The 17,623-nt window shown below is 43.2% G+C and overlaps 1 protein-coding gene across 9 annotated transcripts in view; it reads right to left on the reverse strand.

The window, feature by feature from the left end:
• MAST4 (microtubule associated serine/threonine kinase family member 4) overlaps nt 1–17,623 on the reverse strand; it is a 690,306-nt gene that overhangs the window by 167,801 nt on the left and 504,882 nt on the right. The gene's annotated exons all lie outside the window — the stretch shown is intronic.

The following is a 17,623-nucleotide window of genomic DNA, read 5'->3' on the forward strand; positions in this document are numbered from 1 at the left end:
GCCAGGTTTCCCTGAGTACCGCTGGGTGTGTCCCCACCACTAAGCACTGGTCAGATGAACATCTGAAGGCTAGGTACAACCCCAGCCCATGGCTAGCTAAGTTTTTCCGAAAATGTTTTTTATTTATGTGCCAGAATCTATGTCACAACTCTTGTAATCTGCAGTGATAGCACCAGCAACCATCGGCAACATCAGCGTGAACTGATGTATGAGGTAGCTGTGTTCTAACAGAGAGGGAGGAGAGGGGGACACATAGATAGGCCAGATTTGAGCCATGGGCTGTAATTTGTCAACCCCTGACCTGAGCACTTCACAGTTCATTATACTTGAAGGACAGAAAAATTTAGCTGGTTACTTTTCCCACTTCGGGCTGGAGCGATAGCACAGCGGTAGGGAGTTTGCCTTGCGCGTGGCCGACCTGGGTGACTAGGGTTTAATTCCTCTGCCCCTGAGAGTCCGGCAAGCTACCTAGAGTAACTCGCCAGCAGGCAAAGCCTGGCAAGATACCCGTGGTGTATTTGATATGGCAAACACAGTAACAAGTCTCACAATGGAGACGTTACTGGGCCTGCTCAAGCAAATCAACAAACAATGGGAGGGCAGTGCTACTTTTCCCACTTAAAGGTAAGGAAACCAAGCATCAGGGGTAGGGGTCCTTTTGAGGCAATTATGCCTCTCTTATGCCGAGTTAAAATTTCAAAAGATTCCCTCAATCGAGTCTGGGCCGTTACTGTAAAAGAAAATAGCATCTGATGATGAACACAGATGAACACGAGTCACAGAAAGAAAAATGCAGGTCTCATCACCCTCTCATTTAACATCAACACATCCATGCACACCTGAAACCAGACATAAAGGACATTGATAACCTTGGTCAAGACACCTAGAGCTGAAATGCGTCTCCCCAAAGTAGCTCTTGAAATGCTCCATGCAGTTTGAGCTTCTTCATCCCAGAAGAGAAAGGGAACTAAATTCTGTACTGTTACTGTATCAGATTATGGCCGATCAAAAGTCAGTCTCCTAGAATTCTAACATTCCCTGAAGGATTTTCTCACAGAGCTGCCAGAGGGATGTACATATATTCAGTGACTCATTCATTCCATGTCCAAAGAGTAACTCATAAACGCTTTAAAAAGGATGTTGCATTTGGGCCTGAGTGCTAGAACAGCATTAGCCTTGGGACTGTCCTATGCACTGTACTAGCCTTTCACATGGCTGACCTGGGTTTGTTCCCCAGCATCCCATATGGTCCCTAACGCACCACCAGGAGTAGTTTCTGAGTACAGAGCCAGGAGTGTGATACCCCCACCCCAGCCAGAAAGTACAAAGGACACTGGCATTTGTCCTGTGGGGACTTTAACACAGTGGGAAGCTATTATGAAAACGAAACAATGCTAATTTGAATTGCCACTTATATATAGAAACTAAAGGTAATGTGCAGAGTTCAGTACCTGAAACTCAAACTAGAATAGGTGATAAACATGAGTGCATTTCTCCTCATTGGACTTTATTCAACGTTTAAAACTCCTTTTATTTCGCTTGAGAGATCAAAGGTTCTGTTTTCACTCTGGTTGTCTTAATTTGGAAACTGAAGACCAGGTTTCAAGTTTAATCAGGCTTTACCTTGAAAAAGGGGTTACTACTACATTTATTTTTTAGCTTACAATAAATGGGTTTGGCTTGATGTTTCTGAAAAATCTCCTAGTAAAGTCACTTATGAATTCATTTTTTTCAAATCAAAGGACTCTGAATGCTCAACCCCCACACCATCCCCCTACCCCCCAAATAATACTATGGATGAAAGTGAGGTATCTAGATCTAGTAATTTCTGACTGAGAATTTTTTCAAAGTACTTCAGAGCAAGAAAGAGTTTCAGTTATTAAAACCATCTCCCTTAAAAAGCAGAGAGCATTACTCAGAGAGCAGTCTAATTTATTTCTGAAAATTGAATGATGATTTCCCCCAAAGGACAGAGGGGGGAAAGAAGATGTGGAGCAGATGGATTCATTGTTCCCCTATGGAGAAAAAACATTTCTACACCTTGCAAAAATATATTAATTGGCCTGCCATCTGGCAAGCCTACTCACATACATAAGGAATAAAGTTTAGATCTTGAGGTTTAACATTTAAGCCTGTGGGGAGATGGTAATTGGAATCTTTTTGCTTGGCATTAGTATTTGTAAGGAAACCATCTAAGAGCAATCTGAACACAGGTGGAGAACAGGTCCTAAAATGCTAGGCCATCCAAGGTGACACATAGGTGCCAATGGCCTCCCTCTGACTCTTCACTCCTCTGTGTTGGCCAGAGGTGCTTCAAGCACAGAGCCTATTTCTGAACCTGCCCCATAACTTGATACGTTGTACTTGGTATCTTCTGAGTTTTCTGGATGACTTACCATTAAAAAGCTGGGTGTCTAAAATAATCTCTGTAAGGGCCAAAAAACAGCTCTCAAAACAGGAGATTCAATAGAATACAAGCTCTGAGATATATGCACTTGTGCACCCAAGGAGAAAAAAATACCTTAGAAGAATAACCTTAAATGTTTTATAGCAATTATGTTTGATTATTAGAACTGAAGGTCATTTTTCCATTAGAATTGTTTATACTTGTTTCATTCTGTGTAGAGTATATTTTAAAGTTATATTTTTTTAAATTATACATACTTCCATGTAATTTAAAGACTGGAAAATGGTGGATGGGATGATAAATTATTTGACAAAGAAAATAAGGTATTCTAAACTTCCATTTTGTTAAAAGTGCTTTCTTTGGTCTTTCATGACCACAAGAAAGAACCCCAAGTTTTTTTTACTATGTTTATTTTTCAACAACAAGAATCTCAGGTTGTAAGCTATAGACCTTTCCAATCTACCAACGCATGGCCATGTTCCTTCCCTAAGAAACAACAGCAAATTATTTTTAACCATTTCCTGTTAATCAAATTTGTTTAGTGTGTCTCTTACAACATCATTCATGTAGCATCAAAATCACTATTATGTATTAATAATGAGCCACACAATTTATGTGACAGCTCAAATTTCTCATTCTGATGCATTTTCCTGGCACCCACATTATCAACCATATAATCAAAATATATGTGTTACTCATTTTCCTCACAAAGACAATTCTTATAAAAGGATGGCACAGTGGAAGAGGGTGTTCTTTCTGCATCCTAGAACAGGAAAAAGGGATTGGGGGAAATAAAAAAAAACTGTTCATGGAATACAGAGCTAATTTTAAAGGGGTGCAGAGAAGAGGACAACATCTTATTCTAATCTTTTATTAGCATGATCAAGTGGTTTTAAAACACCCAGAACTTTTCAAAGGATGGAAACAGTCTACATCTTAATTGTGAAGCTATCTGTGAAAGCACATAGAAAAGGGATGCTTTTACTGTATGTAAATTATCTATCACATAGGGGGAAAAATCTACTTAGTAAAACCTGCTGCCCAGATCATATTCTAGAGAGATAGAAACCCTGCGTCAGGAGGAAGTGAGCGAAGATGAATCCCTTGAAAAGGGATGCGTGGCCGTGAAAAACATCTTTAATATTTCACAAATTGCCTGAAGGGAAGACTTCTTTCACTCCTTAGAAGAGGAAGGCCTTCCTCAAAGGGCACAGCCTGCTCCTGTGCCCCAGAGTTAGACAGGAAAGAGCAGAGAGAGAGAGAGAGAGGAGAGAGGGCAAGGACAAGGTTTTGTGGTTTAAAATTCTGAACGCAGTATTTGTGCCTTTGCATGTGGCACATCATGTCTTTTATTTTTCTTTCTTCCTTTTTTCTTAGTTTTTGGGTCATACCCTGTGATATTCAGGAGTTACTCCTGGCTCTTAGCTCCTGAATTACTCCTGGCAGTGTTCAGGGGATCATCGGGGATGCCAGGAATTGAACGTGGGTTGGCCGTGTGCAAGCTGAGGCATTCTCGCTGTCCTATCACAACAGTCCCACATCAGTGGCTTTCAACTGACATCCATGAGCCAGTGTGGTCAGGTTGCAGGAATCTAAAGGCTGAAAACCACAGCTAGGAGATAGTACAGAGTTTAGGTTGCATGGCTAGCATGCACAGGACCCATGTTCAATTTCCAGCATCACACAGTCCTTTGAGCATTGCTGGGTACAGCACTGGAGGCCCCCAGCACCACTGAGATACCTGAGCCCAAGCAGTCACATTCTCAGGCCCTTACACTGAACCAACAGCCTGGTTAGTCAAAAATTGCCAGTGAGAACCACAGACCTCCTGAGAAGTGCCTGGGAGAACACCCAAAAACAAATATCAGAAAGTAAGAGAGGTTGCATCTCTGTTAGATTTGTTCTTATTCATTTTTGTGGAGGAAGAAACAGTCAGAAGTGCTCAGGGATCATTTCTGGTAGCAATTGGGGGAACCTGAGTGGTACCAATTGAACCTGGGTCAACTACACACAAGGCAGAAGTTATTCCTCTGTACCATCTCTACAACCAATTCTTATACAATTACTTTCTGGGAAGCATACAATGATTTTTTCCAAAGGAAAAGGTAACTGTCATAAACTCCTATCCTTAAACACAGTAGGTACATATTTAAAAAAATATTATAGTTTCAGAAGTTAATGAAGTCTGCCATTCATCTCTAAAACCTCACAGATGCTTCCTGCCATTAACACTGTACTGCCATAGGAGATGCTAAAAATTTTGTCCTGCCTATGAAATGGTAAATACTTTTCCAAGATCAGTAGGCTTCTAAGATGTGCCCAAGATATATATATCTATATATCTATATATATAGAATGGACAGAACATTACAATACATAAGGGGAAAGCTCAGAAAAGCAAATACAGGCTCACTGGGTGCTTAATATAAAGACCTGTAAGATAGCTGTTTGGGGGTGTACAATAAGTAAAATTTCCATTTTAAAAGCACAAGCTCACTCAACTACCATTATAAACTCTGATGCTTTAAGAAGAGAAAATTACAGGAGAATACATATACAATTTCCATTAACGGGAAAGAACATCAGCAGGTGGCAATTTTAAAACAAAGTAAAACCTACTTTTATTTTCCATGCTCTTTCCTCAGTCAGCAGGTGGCATTTCCACAGCAATGATCAAACTTATCAGATACTCTGTGTTCTACAAATATCTCTAACCTGCTACGAGACTGTGGTCCTCTAAATTTAAGATGCCAAAATCTTATTTTACAAATATTTTCACTAATTAGAATATGGATGAAGCTGGAATTCCCTTGGAGACAGCATAGCACAGTTCATTTGTTATATGAAGGTCACCACTTGCTACTAGTTAGATTGGGGGACAGATCATTTCTCTCTTATTTGATTTATTTCTATCATAGATATTATAGGATTAGTGAAGACACATCTACCAAATAGCTCCAGTAGGTCTACTCTCTCACCTTATCCTTTGCTGATGTTGGGGGGAGGGGAATCCTGGTAATTACCTGTCTACATAGCTCAACTAGACCAAACCACTTGAAAAAGACCATACCAGGCATACTTTTGTCTCCCAAGTAATAGTCATAGCCCTGGCCACAGTCCAGCCATACATGTTTGGGACACAAATGAGGTAAGGCACTAAATGCTCAGGCCCTATACCCCCCGGAATCAAGCAGAGTCAAACTAGGTTATTAGGTTACCAGGTCTCAGAAGGTGATTCAAGATCATCCACCAGCTTCTCACCAGGAAAAGGGTTACACAGAGATGCTAGCTCATAATCCCCTCCCCATGTATTTAAATACCACCAACATCCCATGCTCTAAAGTAAACTCTTCCAGCTCTTAGCCTCTGGTTTTTTGAACTTTTTGCTCCATTTACAACCATTTCATTTCTCTTGAGTATTTCTACTGCAGTAAAAGAAAAGGAAATGAGGTTTGGAGAGCCAGTTCAGGGACAGGGATGGAGGCGCATTCCTGGCATGCAGCAGACACAGGTTCAATCCCTGACACTACAAGGTACCCCCCCCCCACGCACCCCCCTGCCCCACCCCCAGCACTGAGCCCTGAGCACAGAGCTGTGAGTAGCCCTGAGCACTACTGGGTGTGGCTAAAAAAAAAAGAAGCAAAAGAGAAGCTTAGCCTTCAGGACCAGCAAGTGCCCTCTCCAATCCCATTTCTGAGACATCTGAACAAACTCAGTCTCTCACCAGAAGGCAAAACCAAGAAAAAGGCAAACCCAAATACTTCCATCAAACAGGCCTGATATAAAAGTTGAACTGACATACACACCTGGAACTTCCTGGCACAATCCATAAGTGCTGGGCCATGAATCCCATCCAAACATGTTAGATTCTTATTGAGCAGATTTTAAATCCAACCTGTTTAGTGGCTAAAGGAACACGCCACTGCCTGCAGAACGCGCCCAAGAAAATGGGAGGCTTGAAAAGTGAAGGTTGTTTCCTCAGCTCCCAGCTGGCATTCCCTTACATGGGAACTGAAAAACTGGCTTAAAATGAGAACTATAATCTTTCTGAAACAATAGGTAATGACGAGCTTCCTTAATGCCAAAACAAGTGTTTGGAGGTGACTTCTGTTAACTGAAAGAAAGTGTAAAGGGCATATATATTTACTCTGGCAGGAATACAATCTTTCTGAATATGTCTATCAATGCCAACACCCAGAAATCTTTTCTTCGTGAACTTTCCAGGGGGGACCCACTCCACAGAATGTTTTTACTTCTTAGAAATGGCATTGAAAGTTGAATCAAACAGTATTCTAACTTGTTGGTTTCTATATCTTTGAACGCCCCAAACCACTCAGTCTGGAGTGAGAAGGCAGTCCCACCTTCGGGTTAAATGTCAGAGGTAAGAAAACTCAACTTCTCTGGTTTAAAGAAATTTCTTTAAGAAACATTAAAATGGTGAGTAATTGACCAGAGAGACAGTACAAAATTAAGGAGCTTGCCTAGCATGTGGCTTCAATCCTGGTTTGAATTCCAGCACCACATATGGTTGACTCCCCCTTGCACCCCAGCATGTGTGGTCTCCGAGCATAGACTTAGATGTGACCTTGGAGAACAGTCCAGAGTAGTCCCTGAGTGCCGCCAGGTGTGCCTTCCAACTCCCAAAAGGAATTAATCACAACTTGTGAAAAATACCCTGAAGCCTACCTACCAAGAGGGCATTTCTTGGCAATGGGGGGTGCCGGTCTACTGATATCAACATCACAAAGTTCTAGGAACTAGCTAAAGATGATACTGAGCCTGGGCTTCTACATTTAAAAAGCTTACAAACGCCATAAATGACTTTTCAGCTTAAAATTGCCTAGATTTGGGGATGGAGGTGTAGCTTATAGCTCTGGGGCAGGATGCAAACTTTGCAAGTACAAGGCAGTGGTTTAGACACTTGGACACACACACACACAAACACACACACACATACACACACACAGTAACCAAAAAAACCCTAAACCCTGGATTTCAAAAGCTAATTTACATGAACTAGACGGGAAAGAAAACATACGTTGAGGAAGAATGCCATAGAAAATTTTAGACATGTACACGTCCACTTCTTTTTATTCTTTACTTATTTATAAAACACATCTACTTGTACTTCTTACTAACTCTGTGATCCAAAACTCTAACCGCAAACATCACATCCTAAAACATACATGAAATTATCATTCATAAGTTTAAAAGTTTACTTTGCAAAAAAATATAATAACAATAACCTAAAGCACCTTTAAGTTAACCCATACTCTATCTCACCACTGGCCACAATGCCCACCTGAAATCAAAGACAGAAACCTTTCCTTTGATATCAGGCAGCAGAAATGCAAATTCATAATTATGCCCTGAATTTATCAAGGAGGTAAATGTATCTATCAGCCATTTTGCCACCTGTCTGCCCTTTGAAATGAGTACACGTAGGCTAATTCTTAATGACCATTTTTGGAGTAGCAAATGACTTTTGTGTCTATTCAGATGGGAACAAGAATGGAGAATCCCATAGAGATAAAATCAGTCATCACACTGTAAAATAATCTACCCAGTGTGACATCATGATTGTCGATGTTCAGAGTCTGATCCAGAACTTCTACTTGGGAAAGTCTTTGATTTTGTATCAAAATTGTTGAGACTAGTCAAGTGAAAGTAACATTATTACAGGAATCATATCTCAGTTCCAGGATCAACAAGTCATTCCAAATCAGACTTAAGAAATAACATTACATAACATTACTTAATGGTCATTGTTTTACCTTAACAAAGGTTGCATTTACCGTATTTCCTAGAGCTTTATTCAGCTGGCAGTTTTTCCTCTGACACAAATGCCTGCTCCCCCCACCCCAACATTCCATACATCTTTAAAGTCAAACACTTCAGATTTCAGTTTATAATTTAAAGTTACACTCCACAGCATTTCCAAAGATATGCATGTTGAAGGGACATAAGTTATTTTTTATACACACTGGACTCAGATATTTTCTTCAGATTTAAAGGCTATAAATCTGAGGTTTTTTTTTGGGGGGGGGCATAGCCAGCAGTGCTCAGTGGATACTCCCGGCTCTGTGCTCAGGGATCACTCCTGGAAGGGTTGGGGGACCATATGGGGTGCTGGGGATCAAATCTGGGTCAGTCACATACAAGGCAAGCTCCCTACCCACTGTCCTACAGCTCTGGCCTCTGAATAGTGACTCTTAAGTAAGGAATGCGTTGAGAACCAGATAATCTCATCATCGGCCACCATCCAGGTCACATGGCTACTTCTCCCAGAAGGGGACATAACATAAGGCCCCCATAGCCATGCCACTGAACTCTGCGCTAGGCTATTTCACTCGAGGTGCCCCAGAGGGGGGTGGGTGAGACCCCTTCCCGGCCCACGGGACTCAGCTCTGGCAGCCAGAAACCTCCACAACCCAACCGCCAGCACACTCAAGGCTGCTCCCCACACACTCAGGCCAAGCCTCACATATGAGTGAACATATTTCTGGACACATCATAAGACACTCCCTACCCATTCTCCGTAATTACCACATCATATTTGACGGGGTTCAGATAGTAGGCAACAAATCTTAAGAGGGATATATATATGCATATATACATATTTTCAGATACATAATACCAAAGCTCGTATCACCCAAACTTTAACAACATGTTAGTGATGTCCGATAGAATGTCTTAATGGCTCCTGACAAAAGAGAACAATCTTCACACTGTTTCCTATATGAACACTTTTTTGTAAGCATGTTCAGCAGTTCTTCATAACGGACAATATAAAATATATTATTTCGGTTGTGTTTTGGGACAGGGATTGGGACTTGGGATGGAAACATCCCGAATTTGGTGGTGTAATGAGGGTGGGACTGGTGTTTGAATATTAAATGTAATCAAATATTACGAACTAACTTACAAAATAAAAAACAATTAAATGAAATGCACTGAGGTTAGAATCAGTGGCCTGAGACATCAACATGCATTGCATGTTTAAAATTAGAATAAAGCAAAGCCAACTTCAGTAAATGCTCATAGGACAAAATGAGCCATCAGTTTTCTTCCCTCTCAGATTCAATGACCCTAGGAGACCTCAGCAAGTTTCACTCATTCCTCATTCCTCCACCCAAGTGACTCACTCAGAATCTAACATATTACCTGGGGAAGATACCTGCAATTTGACTTTCCATGTCAGGTCAGAAAATTTCCATGGACTTGGTTCTTCCCTTTGAAAAGCTGAAAGTTTACTGGAGAAGTTGAGAATACAATTGGTGACAGACATCACAGGTCGAGTTCTGAAATTTTCCCATAGTCTTTCCTGCAATCACTTTACTAAGAGACCCAAAATTAACCGTCCCATGGTAAATAATAAATGTAAGACTAAAAAACGGATAGAATTTTAAATTCTGGGGTTCAATAATAGAGCAAACAACAGGAGATTACGATAAGAAGCAGACATTAATGACTATACATCTCACCAACGTGCTTTCCCTTTTTTAAAAATTTATATCTTTTCCAATTTTTTAAATTTTATTTTTTTATTTTTATTTTTTATTAGGGAGACACCATGAGGTACAGTTGTAGACTTACAAATTTTTGTGCTTGGGCACTTGTTTGTTCATTGCAGCACTCTTTACAATAGCCAGAATCTGGAAAAAACCTGAGTGCCCGAGAACAGATGACTGGTTAAAGAAACTTTGGTACATTTACACAATGGAGTACTATGTAGCTGTTAGAAAAGCATGAAATTTACATACAAGTGGTACTACATGGAAAGTATCATGTTAAGCTAAATGAGTCAGAAAGAGAGGGACAGACATTGAAAGATTGCATTCATCTGGGGAACATAAAGTAACAAAATTGGAGCCCTGCTTTCCCTTTAAGTTCTGATCAAAGCCTAAACTATCTTCTTGAGCCCCTTTTGTCTTAACACAAAGTCAACACGATACTTCCATTTGATACTGGCAGAAGTGCCTTCTCTAACAAGCATATCCAATAGCATTTCATGTAGCTCAAACTCCCACAACTACTCCTTTTTCTATTATTAAAGTCTACGGCCAAGGTTTTCAGAACTTATCGCTGAGTTCACATGGAAATTTCTTCATGATCAAGTAACAAGAGAAAAATCATCACCAGAAATACCAATATTAACTACAATGGGGAATTTGTGCTGATACCTTTCTAGTTAGAAAAGGTGTCACCAATTCCCCCCTGGAAAAAAATATATATTTGCAACTCTGGAGCCAAGACTTCTAGCGACAGAGACAGACTGTACTTTAAACACAAGTTTTATGAGCAACTCCTGTGCTCCTTTCATCCAGGTAGCCCCAGGATCATTTCACTCAACTTGGCTCAACTCCTAAACGTTCAAAGGGATTACTCAGTCACTGCGATGTCACTCCCAAATGACAAGGCTTCAGGGAGTGAAGACAGCTCAGCTGCTCATAGCTTTGTGCCTGATCACTCCCTGGAGATGGGGTGCCTGTGGGGGTGGGGGTGGGGGTGCAGGCTGCTTGTCTTCATCTGAGACACCAGAGATTTCAATTTCAGCCAATACAAGGAGGCCTCTCCCAACTCATCACAAAGTGCCCTAATTTCAAACTTTCTCCTTTATAGGCCACTCCGACACAGACACTGAAATGAATTTTCAAGCCCAACATCTGTCAGTTTTAGCCCAGAAGAAGGCAGATGGTCTCTATTTTAAGGTTATGATTCCCCTGTTCTAGAGACATTACCGAGGCTTCTGGTAACAGGGCATATGTGTACAGAGAGATAGACAAAGCCATACAATCACGTAATATTCTACGTTCCTTCTGTGAACTTACTAAGATGCACGCCTTTCCCAGAGCGAACCAATCGTAGCAATGAAAAGTCTGTACCCATCCTTGGGACATTCACCCCATGTTCTTTTAATTTTTGATTTTGAGGCCACAGCCAGTGATGTTTGCCCCTTACTCCTGGTTCTGTGCTATGGATCGCTCCAGGTGAGATCTGAGAAACCACATATGCACAAGGGGATCAGACCAAGTTTGGCTGTGCATAAGGCAAAGGCTTTAACCCCTGCACTACCTCTCATGCTCCAACTGTTCCACATTCTACAGGCTGACTTTTCGTAAACTCCCTCGGAAATATACTTTCCGCACCCAACATCTCTCACTCATTCCTTCCCCCCCCCCCCACCCCTTTCTCTTCTTCACTCACAAAAGACCTACATATTCAAGGGGCAAAACAATCTGCAATCTTCTATTATAAGCTTCACACTAGAGGCTAAAAGCAGCTTTCAAAATGTGCATGTTTCTGCACCCATCCTTTGTATCCGGGAGCTTGAATAGGGTACAGGATGCGTGCAGAGCCACGGGGACATGCCGCTTTGGTGGGGGCAGGGGAACAGCTAGGTTTCCACCCACCCCCACCCCCTCCAAACCCTTCAGACTACTGCTCAACCCTGCAAACCTGGAGTTTTGGCTTTCCCCTCCTCTCTGGGAGTATTCCTTACTAGGCTGGCAGAGCGGGAGAATGAGTAAGAGAGGGCCTCCTGGAACATGACCCACGTTTGAGCTAAACCTGAGACTGCAGAACTGAAGGCCCAGTGAGGCAGAGCAGTGCAGAACATGGAGTGAGGGGCAAAGATGAAAGAAGGCAGTTAGGAAACAGGCCTGGACACAGCAAGGAGTGGGAGGAAACGGATGCAGAGACGCAGGGAGGGGCAGGGCCGCAGGTCAGGCATGGAGAGACGGCTTGGGACCAAGGTGGCCCAGGCTGCAGCCCCCGATGGGGTGGGGAAGGTGGGCACAGGCTCAAGAGCAGACAGCGGGCTTTTCTGGCTAAAGGCAGCAGAGGTGGGGCCTGCCTACAAGTAGGGCAGACAGGAGCTACTCCCCAGGCTGCGGTGAGAACTGGAACTTCCAGGGAGTGCAAGGGAAGAGGAAATGTGTCTGCACACAATGGATGCATGCAGCGGGGTGAGGAAGGGGATGTGATTCAGGCAGAGCCTGGGGCTCAGTCAGGGGCACACCCCTATGAGCACCACACAGTGTGGGGAGATTCTGGGGCTCCCACTCCCCCCTTACACTTGGGGGTCCTGGCACACCCCTCCCCTCTCTGCTCAGGTTCCATCGCCACTGCTGCAGTGGGTGAGCCTCTCAGAGTCAGCCACCATGCACATCCTCACTCTCCAGAGGAGAGAGAGGTGGACAATCCTTCTGGGAGCACTGAGATGACACTGCTCACTTTCCTCCTTCTCCAGGACTCTTTGCCATGTTGCTGCTCCCGTCCAGATTGGCATCTCTGCCCACTCCTTCCAGGGGCCTTCTCCAGTTTTCCCACAGATTAATCTAACGTCCTTCTCAGATGGTCCTAATAAGCCTTTCCAAGCCTGTAATTTCAGGCCCAGCCTCTCCGGTGTGTCCAGGAACTACACAGAGGCAGCTGCCAGCCTCGGGCTCTCTGCTGTTCCCAGACATGCCCCATATTCTTCCCATCCTTCAGGGCTCACTTTAAACATCACCTTCTCCCAAGCCCTGCCCTGACCCCATTATCTAAAGAGCCCTCCACAGTCACTCTCTCCTCGGCTCTGACTCTGCTCAACTCTCACCACTGCTTTAACTGGCACACTTGGATGCTTGCCCACTTGGGAGGCCCTGGCTCTGTGGCCCGTGCGATCCTTCGAACACTGGGATTATGGACATCTCCATGAGCAAAGACCTTAACTCCTTGAGGTCAAATGAGGGAAGGGATGCACCATGGCACTCAGCCCGCAAGAGGTGCTCCATCAATGTAGAGTTAACTGAGTTTCCAGGGTGTGAGGCCAATTCTAAGTTCCTAGCTCTCCTCTTTCCTCAGGTAGTTTATGTTCTCCCTCCTGCAAAACCCCCAGGGCTACATTAGGATCTTTCGACATCCTTTAGAACCAGTAACATCAACTTGGACCAGTTTGATATCCTCAACCTCTCTCACAGGCATCATCTCATCACATTCTTACTGTGACTGAAGGTCAGGCACACAGACAGGTTCCCGCAATAATGAGTGCGCTGGTCCAAGTCTCACACTCCATCCCAGCCCTAGACACCCAGTGATACCAGACACACATTTCTCCCTTTAGAGACCGAGGGCAAAGGCCAAATGTCCAAGGAAACCAGATCCAGGGGCTCTGAGGCCAGCTCAGTGGCTTAAACAGCCTGCCTCACAAGCACAAGACTGAGAGTCTGTCAACAGGTGTGCCGGCTTAGACTGAAGAGGCCTCTCAGCACTGCTGTCTGTGAAGTCAGGTGTGGCAACGCCATGTGATCTCGGGCACCCAGCCACACCTGTGCAAGGAGCACAACTGAGGTGTATCACTTTAGGGCAGGAGCCATAGTACAGAGGGAAGGGTATTTGTCTTGCATGTAGCCAACCCGGGTTCAACCTCTGGCATAGTATATGTTCCCCCGAGCAATACAAGAAGTAATTCCTGTGTGCAGAGCCAGGAATAGGTCCCAAACCTCTAAGCATCACCAATAGGTCCCAAAAAAGTCAAAATAAATAACTGAGTGTATTGCCCAGGTGTGCAGCACAGTCAATGTGTGAGCACTGCAGCCAGAAATGCAGCCCCCAGCAAGCATGTGTATGAGTACCACACTGAAAGTTTGCAGCCCCCAGGAAGTGCTATAACCCACTGTGCAATCATGCCAGTGAAGCAAGTGTATGGGCAGTGGTTATCACTAAAGCAACAAAGGGAAATGGGGAAAAAATAGTACGTACCTCAACCCTTGAGGCACTGAGAGTAAATATTCATAGTTGGGGATTGTTTTTTAAATTTTTGTGTGGAGGTGGGGGAAAAGTTGGTCCACACCCAGCAGTGCTCCAAGCTTATCCATGGCTCTCTCTTCAGGGATCACTCCTGATGGGGTTCAGGGGACATATGGGGTACTGGGGGCTAAACCAGGATTGGCTGTATGCATGGCAAACCTTAAGCCCTGAACTTTCTCCCCAGCCCTAATAGCTGGAAATGCATAGTGAGTTTTCAGTCACTGCATTTAGTACATTTTACTTTTCACTACGATCCTCTAGGGTAATAGACCTGTCCCTATTTTATAGATGGAAGTTAAAGAAAATTAACTTATCCAATACCACAAGTTAAGATTTGAACCCAGGTGAATCAGCTTTAGATCAGCTCTTCAAGTCACAGTGCTTCAAATTTTATGTTTCAGCAATGTTGAGTTAAGCTCCTGGTTATTTATGCCCCAGCAATACTAAGCTATATGGGTAGTTCCATGAAATCTGTTTGACCAAGAACCTCTGTGTCTTTCTACATACCATTTCTTTTACCCTTTGAAGGTGCTGACCTTCTGTCAGATAAATACCAGTCTATCCCTGAAGTGTTGATTTCTTCCCTTTTGTGGCTTCATCAGACCAATGTCTCTCTTACCATGACCACTCCTAAGGCTTACATGTACCTTGCTAAGACTCCTCTATTATCCTTGTTTGCAATGATTCACAACTCAGGCCTCTGGTTTTCAGGTATGGATCACATTGCCTAGTTACACAATAGCTGCTCAATAAATTTGGATTTAAAACTGGGTTTGAATGAAAGGGGTGAGTCCAAGTTCACTAATATCTGACATGCCAGGGCAGGAGAGAAGTCTAGTCCCCATTCATCAAGAGAATGCATCTCCATGAATGAAACCGAGAAAAATTTGACAAACACTACAGATAAATCTGAAGGGAAAATGAGAAGTCCATAAAACTTCAATACGTACTGACAACCATGGCCATTACAGATCCTCAAATGGACCTCACATTCACAGCAACTGCCGAGTCATGTGAATTCAGTTAAAGAAAATAACAAAATTTAAAAAACCTATCCCAAGAGTTCCATCTCTGGAATCTGGCTCCAGGTCATCGACTGAGTCACCAGTCACCCTCATAGGTAAGGTCTGATTTAGGTGTCAGCAAGGTTCAGCTACAAACACTACAGCCCAGTGAAAACATGACAGATAGCTAAACATTAAGAATAAAAATCAATCATCTTTTGGATTCTCTAGGCTGAACTTTAATGAAAATAAAGACACACCTCAAAGGGGCAGCAATATTTAGAAATTAACCTTTGGCCTTTCTATGAGTGTAACATATAGGAGATAGGACTGGAGCAATAGTACGGCGGATAGAACATTTGCCTACACGCAGCTGACGTGAGTTCAATCTCCAGCATCCCATATGGTCCCCCATGCACTACCAAGAGTAATTCCTGAGTGCAGAACCAGGAGTAACCCCTGAGCATTTCTGGGCATGATCCAAAAAGCAAACAAACAAACAAAAAACATATAGGAGACAGAAGGAAAAGAGAAGATTGGTCCCATCCTTCCCAAGTTATTCATCCCAAGAGAAAAGAAATGATCAACATAAGAGGTGTCATAAAGCAGTCAGGTTCACTGCCATTCTTAATTGAGGGGATCCTAACCTGAATGGAAGAGCCAAAACCCAGGAGATTTACAGTCTCCAACACAGGCAACGACTACTGAGATTTACAACAACAAATTCAGTTGAAATCATCTGTCCAGTCAGCCTGTATTTCCGTTTCTGAAAGCAGCAGGTGGGTGGCTGCCTTGAGACAGCCATAAGGAAACAAGGGAAGGGAAGGAAGAGCAGGGCCATCCTGAGGTGGGGGGGGAACCCCACCAATTCTCAGTATAGAAACATGTGAGCATTGCAGGCAAACAACAGATGTAGTCAGTGTGCATCCTGATAACACAAAGACTGCCACAGCAAAGAACCAGGGGTACAATCTCTCATTAGGGTACTAGCCCCACACAGGATTGAGAACAGGTACCTGGCCTTCATCTTTTCAAATCTACATTATAAACATAAAGTGGGGCAAGACCCTGGGAGAAGACTAGATTTAGAGAGAGATTAACTTCAGGATATAATTTCCAAACTCTGTAAAACCTGGAACAGCGACTGGACTACCACTGTTCTTAGAGGGAAGGTCAGAAACTCCAGGGCCAGTGACTTCACCAGGCTGCAGACAGGAGTCCAGGACATAAGGGGTGGAGGCCGCCACCTGGATACACCCTTTTTGTTAGGAAGCGCCAAACTACTTTAGAATCTTGGACCTGGGCTCCAGTGAGCCACTGCAGTGCTCCGAACCAGAGAGAGATTGCTCTAAGGCCAGGTTCAGAGCCATCTAAGACTTCCTCACAGTCTTGATGCAGTGCAATGCGATCAACAGGTAGGTGAGGGGAAGAAAGCGCCAGCTGCTTTTCCAGATCCAACACTGAGAGGTATGATGCCAAGGCAGATGTCTCTGAGAACTGGCTCTGGGTGAGACAAGAGGCTGCCTTCAAGGCAGGGCTACTCAACTCAGGAATATTTCAGGGTACTTCACATGTGAAATGGGAGAAGTGGTTGGAGTGACCATAATGAAAAGACCCAGGCACAGCACACATTGCTTCAGTGGTGGAGCAGTGCTGCGAGTGGAGCCTGAACAAAAACGGCCATTATGAAAAGGGCATCTCACTCAGGACATGCACCCAGAAGAAAGGCAAAGTTACCTGCCAAAAAGCACCCCTTCAGAAACCAACATGGTTAAGGTTGCATTAAAAGGTAACTATGACCTAACATATGCCAGACACAGTAACAACAAAGTCTCCAATGGAGATGTTACTGGGCCCGCTCGAGCAAATCGACGATCAACGGGAGGGCCTTTACCTTACCTTACCTTACCTATGACCTAACAAATCTGTAAAATAAAACACATGTCCCCTTGTGCTATGGATTACACATGCCTACGTCACAGAGAGATGCAGGAGGTCAGTTCCAGACCACCAACCTAAAGCAAATATCCCAATGAAGCAAGTCACACACATTTTTTTTTGGTTCCCCAGCACACATTCAAGTTATGCCTTCTCTTTACTGGGTGATCGATTACTGTGCAACAGCTTTATGTCTACATGAAAAACAATGTATATAGCTAGATTTTTTAAAATTGTAATGCTAAAGATTCTGACCATCATCTGAGTCCTCAACAAATCATATGCCTTTAGTTTTGCTGGTGGAGGATATTGAGAAAAAAAAAAACAGTATCCATGAAGCACAATGCTGTGAAATGCAATAAAAAGAGGTATACTATATATAAGGTATAATGTGAATATATGCACTCTGGATATGCAAGAAATAGCATGGAAATTTCAAGAGGAAAAGAAATTTTTGAATAAAGAACAAGAAAAAAAGAAA

Source organism: Sorex fumeus, unplaced genomic scaffold (assembly GCF_029834395.1).
Source record: "Sorex fumeus unplaced genomic scaffold, SorFum_2.1 ptg000018l, whole genome shotgun sequence".
NCBI lineage: Eukaryota > Metazoa > Chordata > Mammalia > Eulipotyphla > Soricidae > Sorex > Sorex fumeus.